Genomic DNA, 15495 nt, shown 5'->3' with positions numbered 1-15495 from the left:
TATTTTAAACAGCGGTTGACATGCTTCGAAGTACGGTAATGGAATATTTAGAATTTTTTTGTCACGAATTGCGCCATGCGCGCGAGCTGATTTACCATTTCGGATAGTGTCTGGGACGAACGAACAAAACGCCGCTATTCGGATATAACGATGGATTATTTTGGACCAAACCAACATTTGTTATTGAAGTAGAAGTCCTGGGAGTGCATTCTGACGAAGACAACAAAGGTAATAACATTTTTCTTATAGTAAATCTGACTTTGATGAGTGCTAAACTTGCTGGGTTTCTAAATAGCTAGCCCTGTGATGCCGGGCTATCTACTGAGAATATTGCAAAATGTGCTTTCAACGAAAAGCTATTTTAAAATCGGACATATCGAGTGCATAGAGGAGTTCTGTATCTATAATTCTTAAAATAATTGTTATGCTTTTTGTGAACGTTTATCGTGAGTAATTTAGTAAATTCACCGGCAGTGTTCGGTGGGAATTCTAGTCACATGCTAGTCACATGCTAATGTAAAAAGCTGGTTTTTGATATAAATATGAACTTGATTGAACAAAACATGCATGTATTGTATAACATAATGTCCTAGGGTTGTCATCTGATGAAGATCATCAAAGGTTAGTGCTACATTTAGCTGTGGTTTGGGTTTATGTGACATTATATGCTAGCTTGAAAAATGGGTGTCTGATTATTTCTGGCTGGGTACTCTGCTGACATAATCTAATGTTTTGCTTTCGTTGTAAAACCTTTTTGAAATCGGACAGTGTGGTTAGATTAACGAGAGTCTTATCTTTAAAATGGTGTAAAATAGTCATATTTTTAAAAAATTGAAGTAATATCATATCTAAGGTATTTGAATAACGCGCCACAGGATTCAACTGGCTGTTGAGTAGGTGGGACGCAAGCGTCCCACCTAGCCCATAGAGGTTAAAGTGTGTTAAATTAGTCAAAGGTTTAGTATTTGGTCCCATATTCTTTGACTGCAATGACTACATCAAGCCTGTGACTGCCATGATTGAGAAAGATCATGAATAATAATGAGTGAGAGAGTTACAGAGGCTGCAACAAAACATGCTAACCTCTCACCATTACCAATAACAGAGGCTACAACAAAACATGCTAACCTCTCACCATTACCAATAACAGAGGCTACAACAAAACATGCTAACCTCTCACCATTACCAATAACAGAGGATACAACAAAACATGCTAACCTCTCACCATTACCAATAACAGAGGCTACAACAAAACATGCTAACCTCTCACCATTACCAATAACAGAGGCTACAACAAAACATGCTAACCTCTCACCATTACCAATAACAGAGGCTACAACAAAACATGCTAACCTCTCACCATTACCAATAACAGAGGCTACAACAAAACATGCTAACCTCTCACCATTACCAATAACAGAGGCTACAACAAAACATGCTAACCTCTCACCATCACCAATGTATTTATTTATAAGCACCTCACATTGTGGTTACTCACTACTTGGTAGATATTCCCTCAGCGAAGTATGGCAGTTCCATGCAGGTTTCCTCACCAAGTCCAAGGCAGCACAGCTACCCATGCAGACAGTACTCCTTAGCCGTAGCCGATATCCCCATGGCAACACGAACTCGTTAAACTTCCCAAGCAATTATCTCCCGGTGTCAGACGATGCTAGGCTAACCTCTAGGCTGGCTAATACCTCCACGACGAGACGGTAGCTTCAGTCTTTACTAAGTTTTAGCTAAATTATAACAACTCTTTTATTAAATAAAACATGTATTTCCCTTCATGTCTTAGTAGCTATGGGTTTTGTTGTAGTTCTGTCGTCTTCTTTTATAATTTTTCTTCACCAACCGTCCTGAGGTAAAACGTCCATCCTTTCATCAACGTCTTTTTCCCTCCCGTTAACCAGGTCAACTCCCATTGGCCACAACTTAACAAGCGACCTTATTGGTCAAAACGTAAACTTCAAAGTAAAACAAACTATTCACTTATACATTAAATAAATATTTCTTCAAAAAGCATAATGCATTAACAACATTACAGTTTAGGAGCAATTCAATCATCTTTTAAATATAATACCAATTCATTATAACAAATAAACTCAATACTTGTTTCAAACAAGGGTATTACACAAACATACAGTCAATAATACAGTAGAAAAATAAGTCTATATACAATGTGAGCAAATGAAGTGAAATAAGGGAGGTAAAGGCAAAAAAAGGCCATGGTGGCAAAATAAATACAATATAGCAAGTAAAACACTGGAATGGTAGATATGCAGTGGAAGAAAGTGCAAAGTAGAAATAATGGGGTGCAAAGGAGCTAAATAAATAAATACAGTAGGGGAAGAAGTAGTTGGGCTAAATTATAGATGGGCTATGTACAGGTGCAGTAATCTGTGAGCTGCTCTGACAGCTGGTGCTTAAAGCTAGTGAGGGAGATAAGTGTTTCGAGTTTTAGAGATTTTTGTAGTTCGTTCCAGTCATTGGCAGCAGATAACTGGAAGAAGAGGCGGCCGAAGGAGGAATTGGCTTTGGGGGTGACCAGAGAGATACACCTGCTGGAGCGCGTGCTACAGGTGGGTGCTGCTATGGTGACCAGTGAGCGGAGATAAGGGGGGACTTTACCTAGCAGGGTCTTGTAGATGACCTGGAGCCAGTGGGTTTGGCGACGAGTATGAAGCGAGGGCCAGCCAACGAGAGCGTACAGGTCGCAGTGGTGGGTAGTACAGTGGGGGAAAAAAGTATTTGATCCCCTGCTGATTTTGTACGTTTGCCCACTTACAAAGAAATGATCAGTCTATAATTTTAATGGTAGGTTTATTTGAACAGTGAGAGACAGAATAACAGCAAAAAAATCCAGAAAATACGCATGTTAAAAATGTTATACAATTATTTGCATTTTAATGAGGGAAATAAGTATTTGACCCCCTCTCAATCAGAAAGATTCAAGTCATTAAGGTTTCGAGGCTGACGTTTGGCAACTCGAAACCTTCAGCTCCCTCCACAGATTTTCTATGGGATTAAGGTCTGGAGACTGGCTAGGCCACTCCAGGACCTTAATGTGCTTCTTCTTGAGCCACTCCTTTGTTGCCTTGGCCGTGTGTTTTGGGTCATTGTCATGCTGGAATACCCATCCACGACCCATTTTCAATGCCCTGGCTGAGGGAAGGAGGTTCTCACCCAAGATTTGACGGTACATGGCCCCGTCCATCGTCCCTTTGATGCAGTGAAGTTGTCCTGTCCCCTTAGCAGAAAAACACACCTTTAGCATAATGTTTCCACCTCCATGTTTGATGGTAGAGATGGTGTACTTGGGGTCATAGGCAGCATTCCTCCTCCTCCAAACACAGCGAGTTGAGTTGATGTCAAAGAGCTCCATTTTGGTCTCATCTGACCACAACATTTTCACCCAGTTGTCCTCTGAATCTTTCAGATGTTCATTGGAAAACTTCAGACGGGCATGTATATGTATTCTTGCGCAGGGGGACCTTGCTGGCGCTGCAGGATTTCAGTCCTTCACGGCGTAGTGTGTTACCAATTGTTTTCTTGGTGACTATGGTCCCAGCTGCCTTGAGATCATTGACAAGATCCTCCCGTGGAGTTCTGGGCTGATTCCTCACCGTTCTCAATCATTGCAACTCCACGAGGTGAGATCTTGCATGGAGCCCCAGGCCGAGGGATATTGACAGTTATTTTGTGTTTCTTCCATTTGCGAATAATCGCACCAAATGTTGTCACCTTCTCACCAAGCTGCTTGGCGATGGTCGTGTAGCCCATTCCAGCCTTGTGTAGGTCTACAATCTTGTCCCTGACATCCTTGAAGAGCTCTTTGGTCTTGGCCATGGTGGAGAGTTTGGAATCTGATTGATTGATTGCTTCTGTGGACAGGTGTCTTTTTTTACAGGTAACAAGTTGCGGTTAGGAGCACTCCCTTTAAGAGTGTGCTCCTAATCTCAGCTCGTTACCTGTATAAAAGACACCTGGGAGCCAGAAATCTTTCTGATTGAGAGGGGGTCAAATACTTATTTCCCTCATTAAAATGCAAATCAATTTATAACATTTCTGACATTAGTTTTTCTGGATGTTTTTGTTGTTATTCTGTCTCTCACTGTTCAAATAAACCTACCATTAACCTGTTAGGGCTAGGGGGCAGCATTTGCACGTCTGGATAAAAAAAATGTACCCGATTTAATCTGGTTACTAATCCTACCCAGTAACTAGAATATGCATATACTTATTATATATGGATAGAAAACACTCTAAAGTTTCTAAAACTGTTTGAATGGTGTCTGTGAGTATAACAGAACTCATTTGGCAGGCAAAACCCTGAGACATTTTCTGACAGGAAGTGGATACCTGATGTGTTGTATTGACTTTAAACCTATCCCATTGAAAAACACAGGGGCTGAGGAATATTTTGGCACTTCCTATTGCTTCCACTAGATGTCACCAGCCTTTACAAAGTGTTTTGAGTCTTCTGGAGGGAGATCTGACCGAACAAGAGCCATGGAACGATGATGTCCCATTAGACACCTGGCGCGCGAGTTCATGTTGGGTACCCTCGTTCCAATACGTTATAAAAGAGTATGCATTCGTCCACCTTGAATATTATTCATGTTCTGGTTAAAAAAGGCCCTAATGATTTATGCTATACAACGTTTGACATGTTTGAACGAACGGAAATATATTTTTTCCCCTCGTTCATGACGAGAAGTCCGGCTGGCTTAGATCATGTGCTAACAAGACGGAGATTTTTGGACATAAATGATGAGCTTTTTTGAACAAAACTACATTCGTTATGGACCTGTGATACCTGGAAGTGACATCTGATGAAGAGAATCAAAGGTAATGGAGTATTTACATAGTATTTTCGATTTTAGATCTCCCCAACATGACGTCTAGTCTGTATCGCAACGCGTATTTTTCTGGGCGCAGTGCTCAGATTATTGCAAAGTGTGATTTCCCAGTAAGGTTATTTTTAAATCTGGCAAGTTGATTGCGTTCAAGAGATGTAAATCTATAATTCTTTAAATGACAATATAATATTTTACCAATGTTTTCTAATTTTAATTATTTAATTTGTGACGCTGACTTGACTGCCGGTTATTGGAGGGAAACGATTTCCTCAACATCAATGCCATAGTAAAACGCTGTTTTTGGATATAAATATGAACTTGATAGAACTAAAAATGCATGCATTGTCTAACATAATGTCCTAGGAGTGTCATCTGATGGAGATTGTAAAAGGTTAGTGCATCATTTTAGCTGGTTTTATGGTTTTGGTGACCCTGTCTTTGACTTGACAAAACATTACACACAACTCTTGTAAATGTACTGTCCTAACATACTCTAAATTTATGCTTTCGCCGTAAAACCTTTTTGAAATCGTAAAACGTGGTTAGATTAAGGAGATGTTTATCTTTCAAATGGTGTAAAATAGTTGTATTTTTTTAAAATTTGAATTTTGACATTTATTTGGATTCAAATTTGCCGCTCTTGAAATGCACCTGCTGTTGATGGAGTGCACCACGGGTGGCACGCTAGCGTCCCACCTAGCCCATAGAGGTTAAAATTATAGACTGATCCTTTCTTTGTCAGTGGGCAAACGTACAAAATCAGCATGGGATCAAATACTTTTTTCCCCACTGTATATGGGGCTTTGGTGACAAAACGGATGGCACTGTGATAGACTGCATCCAATTTATTGAGTAGGGTATTGGAGGCTATTTTGTAAATGACATCGCCGAAGTCGAGGATCGGTAGGATGGTCAGTTTTATAAGGGTATGTTTGGCAGCATGAGTGAAGGATGCTATGTTGTGAAATAGGAAGCCAATTCTAGATTTAACTTTGGAGTGGAGATGCTTATAGTGAGTCTGGAAGGAGAGTTTACAGTCTAACCAGACACCTAGGTATTTGTAGTTGTCCACATATTCTAAGTCAGAACTGTCCAGAGTAGTGATGCTGGACAGGCGGGCAGGTGCAGGCAGCGATCCGTTGAAGAGCATGCATTTAGTTTTACTTGTATTTAAGAGCAGTTGGAGGCCACGGAAGGAGAGTTGTATGGCATTGAAGCTCGTCTGGAGGTTAGTTAACACAGTGTCCAAAGAAGGGCCAGAAGTATACAGAAGTATACAGAATAACACCAATAACAAAGGGGGTCTGATCTTTGTGCCTCTGTAACTTTCTCATTCATCATCATTCACGATTCATTCATGATTATTCATAATCATGGTAGCATCCACATGAATGTAGAAGTGTTCAGAAACATCTTCTATTCTTACTGACAATACAAGTGAAGTGACTCCAAAATGACAGGACATTATTCACCGTTCAGTTTCTATTAGGAAAAACATCTTCCAAAACACAACCAAGACAAACTGCAAATGCATTCAACAAGTTTGTAGAATCACAAGCTTGATGTAATCACTGCAGGCATGGAATATGGTACAACTACTAAACTTATGACTACTTTAATACAATATAAGTGAATTTGTCCGAATATGTACAACTTTTTCAAATGGGAGAACTAAATACATAAAGTGCTTTACTTTCTTAACAGTAACACAGCTATGTATGAAAATACCCTCAAATAAAAGGTCACATTCTGTACTGTCACCTAATATGAAACATTGTATCTCAAATCCAAAATGCTGGAGCATAGCACCACATTTAAAACTGTAAGCTTCACTGTCCAAACACATATGGTGTGGACGATGTGTGTCTGGTAAACACATGTGGATCTGGTGAACAGTTATCACTTGTTGACCAACTACAGGAATACTGACCTCAGAGTCTCCAGTTTACAGTGGGGATTCCCCAGTCCAGCAGAGAGCAGCTTCACTCCTGAATCCTTCAGGTCATTGTTACTCAGGTCCAGCTCTCTCAGGTGTGAGGGGTTTGACCTCAGAGCTGAGACCAGAGAAGCACAGCCTTCCTCTGTGACTAGACAGCCTGACAGCCTGCAAAGAGTCAAATCATATTAAAATCCCACTGCTATTCTTTGGTGGTGAAAATAGTGGCAGTATAATTTTTCAACATTTTTCAGATATCAGTGTCCTGAAACCTGCCATATCTATTCGTAAATTAATGTATCATCATTAAAAATGACAAATGATCAAAGTATTGCCTGCAGATAGAAACATATATAGTACAAATATTTGAGTAGACTGACCAGACCAGTTTAAAAAGCAGTATCAGTCAAAAGACAGACAGTGAGGTATCAGATTTAGATTGTATTGAGTATACAGTCCACACCATAGCTATTTTGACAGTGAAGCAAACGTTTTAAATGTGGCTCTGTACTCCAACATTTTGGATTTCAGATCAAATGTTTCATATGAGGTGACAGTATATAATGTCACCTTTTATTTGAGGGTATTTTAATACATACAGTTGAAGTCAGAAGTTTACATACACCTTAGCCAAATACATTTAAACTCAATTTTTACAATTCCTGACATTTAATCCTCGTAAAAATCGCCTGTCTTAGGTCAGTTAGGATCACCACTTTATTTTAAGAATGTGAAATGTCAGAATAATAGTAGAGAAAATGATTTATTTCAGCTTTTATTTCTTTCATCACATTCCCAGTGGGTCAGAAGTTTACATACACTCAATTAGTATTTGGTAGCATTGCCTTTAATTGGTTTAACTTGGGTTAAACGTGTCGGGTAGCCTTCTACAAGCTTCCCACAATAAGTTGGGTGAATTTTGGCCCATTCCTCCTGACAGAGCTGGTGTAACTGAGTCAGGTTTGTAGGCCTCTTGCTCGCACACGCTTTTTCAGTTCTGCCCACTAATTTTCTATAGGATTGAGGTCAGGGCTTTGTGATGGCCACTCCAATACCTTGACTTTGTTGTCCTTAAGCCATTTTGCCACAACTTTGGAAGTATCGTTGGGGTCATTTTCCATTTGGAAGACCCATTTGTGACCAAGCTTTAACTTCCTGACTGATGTCTTGAGATGTTGCATCAATATATCCACGTAATTTTCCTGCCTCATGATGCCATCTATTTTGTGAAGTGCGCCAGTCCCTCCTGCAGCAAAGCACCCCCACAACATGATGCTGCCACCCCCGGGCTTCACGGTTGGGATGGTGTTCTTTGGCTTGCAAGCCTCCCCCTTTTTCCTCCAAACATAACGATGGTCATTATGGCCAAACAGTTCTTGTATTGTTTCATCTGACCAGAGGACATTTCTCCAAAAAGTACGATCTTTGTCCCCATGTGCAGTTGCAAACCGTAGTCTGGCTTTTTTTATGGTGGTTTTGGAGCAGTGGCTTCTTCCTTGCTGAGCAACCTTTAAGATTATGTCGATATAGGACTCGTTTTACTGTGGATATAGATACTTTTGTACCTGTTTCCTCCAACATCTTCACAAGGTCCTTTGCTGTTGTTCTGGGATTGATTTGCACCAAAGTAAGTTCATCTCTAGGAGACAGAACGCGTCTCCTTCCTGAGCGGAATGGCGGCTGTGTGGTCCCATGGTGTTTAGACTTGCGTACTATTGTTTGAACAGATGAACGTGTTACCTTCAGGCGTTTGGAAATTGTTCCCAAGGATGAACCATACTTGTGGAGGTCTACAATTTTTTTTCTGAGATCTTGGCTGATTTCTTTTCATTTTCCCATGATGTCAAGCAAAGAGGCACTGAGTTTGAAGGTAGGCCTTGAAATACATCCAAATGATGTCAATTAGTCTACCAGATGCTTCTAAAGCCATAACATGATTTTCTGGAATTATCCATGCTGTTTAAAGGCACAGTCAACTTAGTGTATGTAAACTTCTGACCCACTGGAATTGTGATACAGTGAATTATAAGTTAAATAATCTGACTGTAAACAATTGTTTCAAAAATTACTTGTGTCATGCACAAAGTAGATGTCCTAACCGACTTGCCAAAACTATATAGTTTGTTAACAAGAAATTTGTGGAGAGGTTCAAAAACACGTTTTAATGACTCCAACCTAAGTGTATGTACACTTCCGACTTCAACTGTATGTGATTGACGATTAAAAATTAAATTCTGATGATGCCATGATTAAGAAAAATCATGAATAAATCATGAATCAGAATGAGTGAGAAAGTTACAGAGGCCACAACAGAACATGCTAACCTCTCACCATTACCAATAACAGAGGCTACAACAAAACATGCTAACCTCTCACCATTACCAATAACAGAGGCTACAACAAAACATGCTAACCTCACCATTACCAATTACAGAGGCTACAACAAAACATGCTAACCTCTCACCATTACCAATAACATAGGATACAACAAAACATGTTAACCTCTCACCATTACCAATAACAGAGGCTACAACAAAACAGCTAACCTCTCACCATTACCAATAACAGAGGTTACAACAAAACATGCTAACCTCTCACCATTACCAATAACAGAGGCTACAACAAAACATGCTAACCTCTCACCATTACCAATAACAGAGGCTACAACAAAACATGCTAACCTCTCACCATTACCAATAACAGAGGCTACAACAAAACATGCTAACCTCTCACCATTACCAATAACAGAGGCTACAACAACACATGCTAACCTCTCACCATTACCAATAACAGAGGCTACAACAAAACATGCTAACCTCTCACCTTTAACCTCAAATAAAAGGTGACATTGTGTACTGTCACCTAATGTGAAACATTCTATCTCAAATCCAAAATGCTGGAGCATAGCACCACATTTAAAACTGTAAGCTTCACTGTCCAAACACATATGGTGTGGACTATGTGTGTCTGGTAAACACATGTGGATCTGGTGAACAGTTATCACTTGTTGACCAACTACAGGAATACTGACCTCAGAGTCTCCAGTCTGCAGTGTGGATCCTCCAGTCCAGCAGAGACCAGCTTCACGCCTGAATCCTTCAGGTCATTGTTACTCAGATCCAACTCTCTCAGGTGTGAGGGGTTTGACCTCAGAGCTGAGACCAGAGAATCACAGCCTTCCTCTGTGACTCCACAGCCTGACAGCCTGCAAAGAGTCAAATCATATTAAAATCACACTGCTATGCTTTGGTGGTGAAAATAGTGGCAGTATCATTTTTCAACATATTCAGATATCAGTGTCCTGAAACCTTCCATATCTATTCGTAAATGAATGTATCATCATTAAAAATGACAAATTATCAACGTTTTGCCTGCAGATAGAAACATGTATAATACAAATATTTGAGTAGACTGACCAGACCAGTTTAAAAGCAGTATCAGTCAAAAGACAGACAGTGAGGTATCAGATTTAGATTGTATTGAGTATACAGTCCAAACCATATCTATTTTGACAGTGAAGATAACATTTTAAATGTGGCTCTAAACTCCAACATTTTGGATTTCAGATCAAATGTTTCATATGAGGTGACAGTATATAATGTCACCTTTTATTTGAGGGTATTTTAATACATACAGTTGAAGTCAGAAGTTTACATATACCTTAGCCAAATGCATTTAAACTCAATTTTTACAATTCCTGACATTTAATCCTAATAAAAATTCCCTGTCTTAGGTCAGTTAGGATCACCACTTTATTTTAAGAATGTGAAATGTCAGAATAATAGTAGAGAGAATGATTTATTTCAGCTTTTATTTCTTTCATCACATTCCCAGTGGGTCAGAAGTTTACATACACTCAATTAGTATTTGGTAGCATTGCCTTAAATGGTTTAACTTGGGTTAAACGTTTCGGGTAGCCTTCCACAAGCTTCCCACAACAAGTTGGGTGAATTTTGGCCCATTCCTCCTGACAGAGCTGGTGTAACTGAGTCAGGTTTGTAGGCCTCCTTGCTCGCACACGCTTTTCCAATTCTGGCCACAAATTTTCTATAGGATTGAAGTCAGGCTTTTGTGATGGCCACTCCAATACCTTGACTTTGTTGTCCTTAATCCATTTTGCCACAACTTTGGAAGTATGTTTGGGGTCATTGTCCATTTGGAAGACCCATTTGTGACCAAGCTTTAACTTCCTGACTGATGTCTTGAGATGTTGCTTCAATATATCCACATAATTCTCCTGCCTCATGATTCCATCTATTTTGTGAAGTGCACCAGTCCCTCCTGCAGCAAAGCACCCCCACAACATGATGCTGCCACCGCCGTGCTTCACAGTTGGGATGGTATGACGGCTGTGTGGTCCCATGGTGTTTAGACTTGCATACTATTGATTGAACGTGTTACCTTCAGGCATTTGGAAATTGCTCCCAAGGATGAAGCAGACTTGTGGAGGTCTACAATTTTTTTTGCTGAGATTTTGGCTGATTCCTTTTCATTTTCCCATGATGTCAAGCAAAGAGCCACTGATTTTGAAGGTAGGCCTTGAAATACATCCAAATTATGTCAATTAGTCTATCAGATGCTTCTAAAGCCATGACATCATTTTCTGGAATTTTCCAAGCTGTTTAAAGGCACAGTCAACTTAGTGTATGTAAACTTCTGACCCACTGGAATTGTGATAGAGTGAATTATAAGTGAAATAATCTGTCTGTAAACAATTGTTTCAAAAATTACTTGTGTCATGCACAAAGTAGATGTCCTAACCGACTTGCCAAAACTATAGTTTGTTAACAAGAAATTTGTGGAGTGGTTGAAAAACACGTTTTAATGACTCCAACCTAAGTGTATGTACACTTCCGACTTCAACGGTATGTGATTCACAATTAAAACTTACATTCTGATGATGCCATGATTAAGAAGAATCATGAATGAATCATGAATCATAATGAGTGAGAAAGTTACAAGAGGCCACAACAAAACATGCTAACCTCTCACCATTACCAATAACAGAGGCTACAACAAAACATGCTAACCTCTCACCATCACCAATAACAGAGGATACAACAAAACATGCTAACCTCTCACCATTACCAATAACAGAGGATACAACAAAACATGCTAACCTCTCACCATTACCAATAACAGAGGATACAACAAAACATGCTAACCTCTCACCATTACCAATAACAGAGGCTACAACAAAACATGCTAACCTCTCACCATTACCAATAACAGAGACTACAACAACACATGCTAACCTCTCACCATTACCAATAACAGAGGCTACAACAAAACATGCTAACCTCTCACCATTACCAATAACAGAGGATACAACAAAACATGCTAACCTCTCACCATTACCAATAACAGAGGCTACAACAAAAACATGCTAACCTCTCACCATTACCAATAACAGAGGCTACAACAAAACATGCTAACCTCTCACCATTACCAATAACAGAGGCTACAACAAAACATGCTAACCTCTCACCATTACCAATAACAGAGGCTACAACAAAACATGCTAACCTCTCATCATTACCAATTTATTTATTTATTTCACCTTTATTTAACCAGGTAGGCAAGTTGAGAACAAGTTCTCATTTACAATTACGAACTGGCCAAGATAAAGCAAAGCAGTTCGACACATAACAACACAGAGTAACACATGGAGTTAAACAAATGTAACCCTCTCACCAGGCTTGAATATGACTCTCACAATATTAACATATGTAGAGTATCTCAGCAGCATGGGATGTTAGGTGAGAAGGACATCTCCAATAAGAATTCCTATTGTAAACTATCTAGGGTTATGACAATAGGGTATTAACTTCAGATGAAATGATTATAGGTTTCTGTTATTGAATCAGGATAAACCATCCCATGCATTAAATTAAAACAATTAATGGCTCCACCAAGGCGACATACATAATGTTCCATATGTGTATTAAAACATTTTCAAACACAAATACATGTTCAGACACAACATCACAAGAAAAAAATAATAATAAACCCCAATGAGTCGTGCACAACCCGTGTCCAAATTAAGCACCTCACATTGTGGTTACTCACGACTTGGTAGTTATTCCCTCAGCGAAGTATGGCAGTTCCATGCAGGTTTCCTCACCAAGTCCAAGGCAGCACAGCTACCCATGCAGACAGTACTCCTTAGTAACCGATATCCCCATGGCAACACAGCTACCCATGCAGACAGTACTCCTTAGTAACCGATATCCCCATGGCAACATGAACTCGTTAAACTTCCCAAGCAATTATCTCCCGGTGTCACACGATGCTAGGCTAACCTCTAGGCTGGCTAATACCTCCACAACGAGACGGTAGCTTCAGTCTTTACTAAGTTTTAACTAAATTATAACAACTCTTTTATTAAATAAAACATGTATTTCCCTTCATGTCTTAGTAACTATGGGTTTTGTTGTAGTTCTGTCGTCTTCTTTTATAATTTTTCTTCACCAACCGTCCTGAGGTAAAACGTCCATCCTTTCATCAACGTCTTTTCCCCTCCCGTTAACCAGGTCAACTCCCATTGGCCACAACTTAACAAGCGACCTTATTGGTCAAAACGTAAACTTCAAAGTAAAACAAACTATTCACTTATACATTAAATCAATATTTCTTCAAAAAGCATAATGCATTAACAACATTACAGTTTAGGAGCAATTCAATCATCTTTTAAATATAATACCAATTAATTATAACAAATAAACTCAATACTTGGTTCAAACAAGGGTATTACACAAACATACAGTCAATAATACAGTAGAAAAATAAGTCTATATACAATGTGAGCAAATTAAGTTAAATAAGGGAGGTAAAGGCAAAAAAAAGGCCATGGTGGCAAAGTAAATACAATATAGCAAGTAAAACACTGGAATGGTAGATATGCAGTGGAAGAAAGTGCAAAGTACAAATAATGGGGTGCAAAGGAGCTAAATAAATAAATACAGTAGGGGAAGAAGTAGTTGGGCTAAATTATAGATGGGCTATGTACAGGTGCAGTAATCTGTGAGCTGCTCTGACAGCTGGTGCTTAAAGCTAGTGAGGGAGATAAGTGTTTCCAGTTTTAGAGATTTTTGTAGTTCGTTCCAGTCATTGGCAGCAGAGAACTGGAAGAAGAGGTGGCCGAAGGAGGAATTGGCTTTGGGGGTGACCAGAGAGATATACCTGCTGGAGCGCGTGCTACAGGTGGGTGCTGCTATGGTGACCAGTGAGCGGAGATAAGGGGGGACTTTACCTAGCAGGGTCTTGTAGATGACCTGGAGCCAGTGGGTTTGGCGACGAGTATGAAGCGAGGGCCAGACAATGAGAGCGTACAGGTCGCAGTGGTGGGTAGTACAGTGGGGGGAAAAAAGTATTTGATCCTCTGCTGATTTTGTACGTTTGCCCACTTACAAAGAAATGATCAGGGTTTTGCCACCAAGTACTAAGTCATGTTTTGCAGAGGGATCAAATACTTATTTCCCTCATTAAAATGCAAATCAATTTATAACATTTCTGACATGAGTTTTTCTGGATGTTTTTGTTGTTATTCTGTCTCTCACTGTTCAAATAAACCATTAAAATTATAGACTGATCCTTTCTTTGTCAGTGGGCAAACGTACAAAATCAGCAGGGGATCAAATACTTTTTTCCCCCACTGTATATGGGGCTTTGGTGACAAAATAGATGGCACTGTGATAGACTGCATCCAATTTATTGAGTAGGGTATTGGAGGCTATTTTGTAAATGACATCGCCGAAGTCGAGTATCGGTAGGATGGTCAGTTTTATAAGGGTATGTTTGGCAACATGAGTGAAGGATGCTATGTTGCGAAATAGGAAGCCAATTCTAGATTTAACTTTGGATTGGAGATGCTTATAGTGAGTCTGGAAGGAGAGTTTACAGTCTAACCAGACACCTAGGTATTTGTAGTTGTCCACATATTCTAAGTCAGAACCGTCCAGAGTAGTGATGCTGGACAGGCGGGCAGGTGCAGGCAGCGATCGGTTGAAGAGCATGCATTTAGTTTTACTTGTATTTAAGAGCAGTTGGAGGCCACGGAAGGAGAGGTGTATGGCATTGAAGCTCGTCTGGAGGTTAGTTAACACAGTGTCCAAAGAAGGGCCAGAAGTTTACAGAATAACACCAATAACAGAGGGGGTCTGATCTTTGTGCCTCTGTAAATTTCTCATTCATCATCATTCACGATTCATTCATGATTATTCATAATCATGGTAGCATCCACATTAATGTAGAAGTGTTCAGAAACATCTTCTATTCTTACTGACAATACAAGTGAAGTGACTCCAAAATGACAGGACATTATTCACCATTCAGTTTCTATTAGGAAAAACATCATCCAAAACACAACCAAGACAAACTGCAAATGAATTCAACAAGTTTGTAGAATCACAAGCTTGATGTAATCACTGCAGGCATGGAACATGGGACTAAATACTAAACTTATGACAACTTTAATACAATATAAGTGAATTTGTCCGAATATGTACAACTTTTTCAAATGGGAGAACTAAATACATAAAGTGCTTTCCTTTCTTAACAGTAACACAGCTATGTATGAAAATACCCTCAAATAAAAGGTCACATTCTGTACTGTCACCTAATATGAAACATCTCAAATCCAAAATGCTGGAGCATAGCACCACATTTAAAACTGTAAGCTTCACTGTCCAAACACAT

General features: G+C 39.5%; 1 protein-coding gene across 1 annotated transcript in view; it reads right to left on the bottom strand.

Moving 5' to 3' along the window:
* The window catches only part of LOC123741776 (NLR family CARD domain-containing protein 3-like), a 111095-nt gene that overhangs the window by 5174 nt on the left and 90426 nt on the right, over positions 1-15495 (bottom strand). The window lies entirely within an intron of this gene.

Source organism: Salmo salar, unplaced genomic scaffold, assembly GCF_965601325.2.
Source record: "Salmo salar unplaced genomic scaffold, fSalSal1 ptg000206l, whole genome shotgun sequence".
Taxonomy (NCBI): Eukaryota; Metazoa; Chordata; class Actinopteri; order Salmoniformes; family Salmonidae; genus Salmo; species Salmo salar.
The sequence above is the reverse complement of the archived record's forward strand: the minus strand, read 5'-3'. Positions and strand labels throughout refer to the sequence as shown.